Source organism: Gavialis gangeticus, unplaced genomic scaffold (assembly GCF_001723915.1).
Source record: "Gavialis gangeticus isolate Ggan-Ray unplaced genomic scaffold, GavGan_comp1, whole genome shotgun sequence".
Classification (NCBI taxonomy): domain Eukaryota; kingdom Metazoa; phylum Chordata; order Crocodylia; family Gavialidae; genus Gavialis; species Gavialis gangeticus.
Genome location: NW_017729031.1, coordinates 12,253,824 through 12,262,262, shown reverse-complemented (window position 1 = coordinate 12,262,262; position 8,439 = coordinate 12,253,824).

Below are 8,439 nucleotides of genomic sequence, written 5' to 3'. Positions count from 1 at the left end.
GTTCTACTGATTCCCACTCCCACCTCCCCCATTATATTGCAAATAAAGGATTTTTTTTCTCCAAATCACTAAATGCTTGCAAACCAGTAGAAAGATTCAGAAATTACAACTGTTTAAGTGTTTGTAGTTTTGTGGTTATCTTATAGCTTTGACCTATAATTTGAATCCAGTCATGTCCTAAGAGAGAGAATCTGTCCCATAAGGAAAAATAGTGGCTTTAGCTACATCCTATAACCTATAAAGTTATGGAACTTTATTTATAGTATAAAGTTGTTTCATTCTGCAGTATGTTAATTTTCCTGAAGAAGTCTGAATACTGACACATCTTTTACTTTTTCATTAAAAAAAAATATTTTTTGCAGAAAGCAGGTAATTTTAACAAATTTGTTTTACAAAAGAATGAACAATATGTGTTATAGTTAAGTGTGTGTGTTAATATATGTTGGGTTTTTTTTAATTATCATCACACTTTTCCAAAGATAAAGGAAGAAAAAGAATAGTGTATATTTTACTAGGTTGTCTAAAATGAAATTATTATTCTTCTCAGAAAGGTTTATGAATTCTTTTTCAACTTTCACATAATTTTTCCTTATTCCACAGTGTAAATTGTGAGGCCTGGTGACAAAGAGCCAAATGTAGGCCCTCAAATTACCAGAGCCACAATGGCATAAATGAGGTTCTGTGTGAATGTAGAATCTTCCACTGAGAAGTAGCTTGCAGGGCTGGGACTTTAGACATGAAGCAAGATATTGATGCTATACAAAGGACTCAAGGTAAGAATCTGGCACAAGTAGTATGTTTTCTCAAGTGTGGTAGTTTTAGAGTGATGTTATAGTAATTTCTCCTAGATTACACCATCTTTATCCACGTCTAGTATTGCTTTAATCATCCAAACTTGCTATGCAAATAAAGTGATAAAATGGTAGTTACACTTAGAAGCAAAGTAATTTTAGGTTTGGTGATAGATGAGTTCTTTCCAAACCATTTCAGATACCGCATATTCAGTTAAATACTATTGCGCTAGGCCAAATTCAGTCACAATACCAGTGTGTATCTTTTGTTGAAATTCTGACCGCTATCTGAAATACTGAAAGGTAGACCTTAGCTACAGACAGACATTACATATAAACCAGTTTAAGTCATCGTAACTAGTTTAAACCTGTAACAGAACAGATGTTCAGTGCATATTAACCAGTTTCAAAATGGCCAAAACTGGTTTGAGATAAACTTGGTTGAATGTAGTATCGGACTTAACTGATTTGGCTCCAACCAGTTTATGCAATGTCTGTCCCAGACCCCTTGCTGGTTTAAGATAAACCAGACACCCCCAGCATCTCGGCATGCTCTCTGAGCTGGGCGGGGCTCTCTGCTTCAGCCGCAGGGCTACCCCTGCCCCTCTGTTCCCTGGCTGTAGCAGGGACCGGCCCTAGCAGAGACACCAGCTGGCATGACCCTTTTAAGGCAAAGTGGGCAGCGAGGGGGTTAATTCTTCCCTCCTTTCCCTCTTCCCCCACTGCAGCCAGTGTCAGTCTGTCTGCTGGGGAGCAGAGGGGAGGGGGCTGCAGCAGTGGCCTCTGGAGCTGGAAGACCCAGCTGCAGGGAAGGGATGGAGGGAGGAATTAACCCTTCTCCCTGCCCCCTTCAACTTAATGGGGCCATGCTGGGTTGGCTGTCCCACAGGGTTGAGAGCAGGGCTCTGTTCCATGCTGGGGGGGGGACTCTTCCCCCTCCTTCTCCACCCAGGGTGGGGAGGGAGGGGACTCTGTGAGGTGCTGAATGGGGACTCTTCCTCCTCCCTCTCCCGCTCCCCCCTGCTGCTGTGGGGCTGGGCATGGGGGGCCCTCCATGTGATGCTGCCCGGTCCCAGAGCAGGGACAGGAGGAGGCTCTGTTCCATGCTGGGGGGGGAACTCTCCCCCCTCTCCTCGTCCTCCCCCTGGAGGGGTAGCGGGAGTGTGGAGCTCAGCTGGGCAGGGTGTGGGGTGTGTGGGAGGGTGGTGGTGTAGGAACCCTCGCACACTTCTCCCATGGCATGTAGCCCCTGCTGCCTGGCAGCAGCAGCAGGTGGGGAGGTCAGGGTGCTTGTGCCTGGCACAGGCGCAGCTCTGGCCAATGCTGCACGGGAGGGAACAGAGCCTGCCTTATCCCCATGACTCTGCTCCCTGAACATGAGCCTGAGCCTGAGCCTCCAGCTCCAGCCCTTGCAGCAGGGGAAGTCCCACACTGGAACGAGCTGCTTCCCCCCAGTCCCCTCTCTGCAGGGCTCCATACTGCCAGTAGCAGAGCTGTGGGATAAGGCAGACTCCACTCTCTCCATAGACTCCGCCATGCCTGCATCAGGCATGAGCGCCCTGACCTCCCCGCCTGCTGCTGCTGCCATGGAGTGGGGGCTGTACACCATTGGGGCATGCCAGGGGGCTCCTACATGCCCCCACAGAGCCTCCTCCTGCCCTGGGGGGGAGAAACAGGGGGAAAAGTCCCCATCTGGGGCCAGGCAGCCTCACAGAGCCCCCCTCCCCACCCCACCATGGGGGGGGAGGAGGAGGAGGGAGAAGAGCCCCCCTCAGCACTGAACAGGGCCCCCCATTGGCCCCACAGTGGTGGAGGAGCTGGAGGAGGCAGAAGAGTTCCCTTCTGGGGCCGGGCAGTCTTGTGTGCCTGGATCGCTCCCACATATCAGGGAGCCGCTGAGGCAGGCCTGCTGGGGCCTGGATATGCCCCCTGCACCCCCCGCTTCTCTGCTCAGCTTCCCTATAGAAGGGAGGGCCGCACTAGCACCCTTGGGCTTCTGGCTTGAGCCACTGCAGGCATATGCTGGATGTCTAACCACTTGTCAATCAGTTCACTCTCTGCCAGTTAGACTAACTTGCAAAGACTGAATCAATTCAGGCTCATGCTTTTTGAGTGTCTCTTCCTAGCCCTTGAGTTTCCTTTATACTAAAACCTCTCTACACAATTCTGGTCTTTTCAAAGTATTGAAAATGTAAATTTAATTCCACTCCAAGGCAGCTTTGTACAGTAAAAGAAATATACTATGTAAATGAGAATCAGACAGAAAATGTAACTGTTAACTGCTCAAATTTGGGCAAGTTCACATTGTTGCCTGAAAGAGAGAGACAGACAGGCAGACAGACAGACAAAGAGATAATATGCACCTAGTCTTTGTACTTTCAAAGCAAAATCAACACGAAGGTTTCCTGTCTCCCCAGTATAAGGTATGGAAGACTAATTAAGGCCCCACAGGATGTGTTCTTCCAAGCATGGCACTGGCCAGAATCTTAGAGAATTAGCTTGAAGTTTTCCATCTGCAGTATATTAAACCTGGAAGCACTCATGTGCCTCGCATGCACTGATGAAGCTCCTAGGAGAAGTGACAAGGCCTCCCTCAGAGGATTTTGCTAACCTTAAACAGGTTGTGATCTCTGCGGCTTACCACCTTTTCCAGGACACCTCATAGTATTGTAATGTTTCTTTTTTTATGGTCTGTAGCTGAGGCATTCTTAATAAGCCACAGACCTGAACCACACAAAGGGATAAAACCCTGTTAAGGAGAAGTATTACATTGTTTCCCATTCTATACTGCTTTATATTCATCTGATACTGCATCTCTCCAAATTTTTTCATGTAAAGATCCATATGTTTTCACATGTATTTTAGAAACTATTGGGCAAGTGGGCAGCTCTTCCAAAATCAGTGGGCCAAACCTAGGGACTATTAGATATAAAGCTGGCTGAGGGAAGGGTGTTGCAAAGTCAGTGAATTCAAGCCTGGTTATTTTTGTGCCTTCCCCTGACCTATAGTGTGGTTGTACTATCAGTCCCTATGACATGCAGGGGCATGTGCTTGCTGCAGCAAAGGTAGTGGTGGCACAAATTGGTGCTGCTGGTTTTTGCCGCAGCCTAAGCCCCTGCATGTGTGCTTTGTGGAGGGACAAATTGCCCTGTTTTAGGCAAACCACCTGTGCCCAACTCCTCCTGGCTTCTGGCCTGCTAGAGGAGCTGGGGCACAACTGAAGGGGGGGAGATGCTCTGGACAAGGCCTCTGTGTTTGTGGGTCCAGAGTCCTGTTGCATGCTCCTTGCCATGTCTTTTCCTGGTGCTTTTTTTTTTTTTTTTGGTACCAGGATTTCCCAGTACAAATTTTGGCCCTGCACTAGAAATTTGCAGAATGGGGTACTGCATGCAGCTTGTGGTGCCACAAACTGCATACCCCTGTTCATTTCGACATGGCCTATCACGCTATGCCTCAGAGGGAATGTTCAGTATAAAATGCACTCTGCATTAGTGCATGGATAGTTCAGATGGTGTCCAAGGAAAATGATTTGATGCTCACTGCTATTCAGCTGAAACAGCCACTGCATTTTGCCTTTAAATTTATGCATGTAAATTTTTCTCTGCCAGTTTTTTTTATCTGTATGTTTTTAGGACTGTTTGATAGCATGGGTGTGTGGAGGAGGGTGTATCAACCTCTGATCAACTCATACTGATTGTCAAAGATAAATTCTACAGTATAGTCTGATTCTCTTTTTAACAGAAAACACATTTCTTTTCAAAGACTTCAGAATGATCTTACTTTTTTGTACCTGAAATAGCATTAGCAAAGGATGAAAGGAGTGGATGAAAACCATGGAATTAATTTGAAGTGTCATGCAAGGCCTGCTTTGAGTTACAGTAGTTCATTGCATCTTGAAAATAAATAAATAAAATCACAGGAGTGACAAACAAATCATAGGAGTGTGCATGTCACACTATGTAGGATTTCATTTTCCCAATATCTTTCTTATAAGAAAATATCCCTTGGATGAAAGCTGAAGGCATGGGAATATCTTTTCATGTGTGTTTGCAGAGTGCCTTGCAGAATGGAGCTGCAATCTGATTTGGGTCCCAGGAAGGTATAGTCATAGCAGTATTCAATTACAACAATACTACATATTGGACATTAGAAAAAAGCAATTTGCAAAGATCCCTATAAACATGCCCTTTTAATGAAAAGCTTTCTTGCCTGCTTAGGTACATTGCATTCTGCAAAGTTCAGGCCCTTCTCTACTTTAAAAACTGATCACCAGAGGTATAATACATGAATCACCACAGCGAATCTGAGCAAGCTCCCAACTGGCACACCACACTGCTAGCAGGCTGCTCATGTCAGAGCCACAGCACAACTACAGCATGTCAGATCCATGCAACACCAGCTCTCTGGTGGAAAAAGACATTCGTCAATGTCTTATTGCAACTGACGCCTGCCTTGGGAATTTCTTGCTGTAAAATTGTGGCTACAAGTCCAATAAAAAAATCTGCAAGAGAAAAGAAGTCAGTACAGAGGTGTATGCTTCTCTCTCTCTCTGTATATCTAACTATCTATATATCTATATAGATATATATGTGGGGGGGGTGTGCATGTGTACAGATAGATAGATATAGATATATTATTCCCACTGAAAAGTAACATATTAATACAAATTCTGCATTTGGTGCAACTTCCTAGAAGCCAGTGCACCAAAAGTTACATGCATCTACCTTGCTCATGACTGACATCACTGGAGAATCTACTGAGGTGGAAAGATTGCTGCTAAATAGTGTACTTTTACAATGAATTAGATTTTTGTGTGACATACATACAACATTAAGGTGGAAGTTGTTTGGCATGGACTTGTCTAATTGTAAGGTCACATCGTTCTTTAATGAGTTTCTTCAAAGTTTATAGTAAGTTTCCCCAGCGACGCAGGTAGGGTTTCATTCAACCCCAGCTGGGGCTGTCATTAAAAGAGGATGGGGTTCCGATTTCTGATTAATGAAAATTATAATTATCTACAGATAAGAGGGAGAGAGGAGCTTCCATATTACTTTAAACAAAGAAGAGTTAAGGCCTTATCTTAACTATGCATTGGCACTGCAATGCGAAATGGTCATGCAAAATTAATTTTTAATGTGTTCAATTTATATTAAAAATTTCTGCAAGTGTGTGAATTTTTTTTTCCAAGGCTGGAGTGCTACTTCATTTACAATATTCCCTGAAGGTGTTTTTTTTAAAGAGACTCTTAAACTGAAGCCATTTTAAGGGTTTTATGAGACATTATGTGAGCTTTCATATGCAAGTTAGTCGTTAAGTACCAGATATTATATTCTGTAATATGCTTAAGTGATATTAGAGGCTGTATATAGCCTGCAGTAATGGCTATTGCTGCTTTTTTAATTTATCAAGAAAACGTTGCTTAAATAAGGAGCAAATCAATGCTGGGGTGTAGAAAATATAAATATAAAGGAAGTTAGCAGTATTTTGTGTGATGTACTTTGGGCTTCCAGCTTTCAGTGTTTCTATTGACACAAATGGTAAGTTCCATATATTCAAAGCCTGATGTTTGTAACAAAAAAAAAAGGAAAGAAAAGAAAAAAAAGACAAAATTGAAGAGACTGCTACTGAATAATGGGTAACTACTGCTCCTCAGTACTCCTTGATGTGTATAAAGATGAATATTATGTCCCCAAAAGGGGGAGGAGGGGTGTATAAATGATTCTTGGCATTCAGACAAAATAGCATCTCACATTCGGACTTAAACCAGTGAAGTCTTTGAGTGTTCAGTCTACAAAGGGAAATATTTTTTGTTAAGCTGGATTCGTTGGTCAAGCTATGAAAGCTGGGATAAAAATCTCACATGGTCAGCAAACTTACTCCATTCTTCTGTATTTTTTTTAAGCAAAGAAAGCAGGGGGGAAAAAACCCTTTTAAGCTGAGAAGTTTGTAGGAAGTAAAAAGAAAGTCACTTGACATTAAATTGTGTTTTGTACTCCATTTTCTGACAGAATTAGAGGCTCTGAAGTTTATTCAGCCTGGAAGAGGGAAATGGCCATGTTATATACTGATGTCTAGGCGCTGTATGAGTCTATTTCACAGTTCCTCACCTTGCACAGATCCTGGTCCCTGATTTGAATCCCAATAAACCCAGAGAGCATGTTCAAAGTTAAAATGCTCATTTTCCTCCAGCCATCAACAGCTCTTCTCTATCCAGCTGCAGACTCCTCTTTCTACACAGTTACGATTTAATACATTTTTAAAAATTAAAAATAATCTTTTCCATTTTCCCTCCTCCTCCCTGCTGCGAATTCTCCTCCTGATCCCACTCTTGGTGCTGTGATCAACACAAATATTTAAAAAAAACCACAATAATGATAATAATAATAAAATCATCCTGTCTCTCCCCTTGCCTCCTTCTCTTTCCCTCTTCCTTGTATCCTCATGGCTGTGAATTTCCCTCCCAGGCCTATTCTCAGCTGTCAGCTTGCTGAAATGTTTTAGAAAAAAGTAATCTAGCCTCACTCAGCACTTGTTTTAAGGCAGTACCTGTCCTTGAACCAATTTAAACTGAATCTTTCTGAGAAGACCAGAGCCATTTGGATCCTGGGACCAAATCCATTATTGCTCATAGGTGAAAATGAGCTTAAAATGCTGTACCAAATGGGCATAGCCACCCTCAGGTAAGAACTGGAAGATCCTCAGTTGACAAGTAGAAAATATATGTCTAAATTTAAAGTGATATAGTGTGAGCCTGGTTCCTTCTAAGGTAAAGGTGGCTTAAACATATTTCTATTCCAATCAGCCTAAATGTCAATTAGGTCTTACTATAATGTTAAAATAGCATAGAGCAGCCTGAAAGCTGCTCTACTTAATACTGGAAGTTAATGGCCCACAGTAAGGAGGATGGAAATCATCCAGGTAAAAACATTGCCTTAGCCGTAACAATTCTTCTAGAGGAAAGGATCGGTTTAAAAACACCACCTATTTTCCTGGATGATAGGAGAGATTCTCCCCTGGGCGTTTACACCATGTTTATGACTCCTTTTTGCTCCCAGTGCCACAAAAAACCGTCCATGAATCACAGAACTTAAGTTAAAGATCTTTGATTTGAGCTGCGTCAGTATATACATCAGATGGCAAAATTTATCAACCATTGCCACACAGATTGTTTTCAATGACAGGGAGAATATATAACTCGTAGATAAAACGTTGTTGGTTTTGGCATATGCTGACATTTTAATGGTTATCTTTTATTTTTTCTACAGTGTCACTTTCCTTTCTCAGAGCAGAATCCTGATCTTTTCCCTATTACATCTAAGCTATGAAATTATAGTACCCATAGGATTCCTGGTAACTGAGTCCCCTCCAAAGGAATATGTTCCAGGATCTGTGGCCAGCTGGTAAATGATGTGACAGAGAATAGCTTTGTCCAAACTGTATGATTTACTTATCCACTGAACTATTCCAAACAGAGACAAAGGAGTTAAAGAAAGAAAAACTTAAACTGTTTCTTTTCCACTTGTCCTAGTCATCCCTTCTGTGTTTGCATCGCTGCAAACCATCTTTCTCAGTCAGCTAATGTCAGTGTGTTCACAGGCTATCTTTTATCCAGTTCAAAGTCCCTTCACATGACCTCGGACCCTAAAAC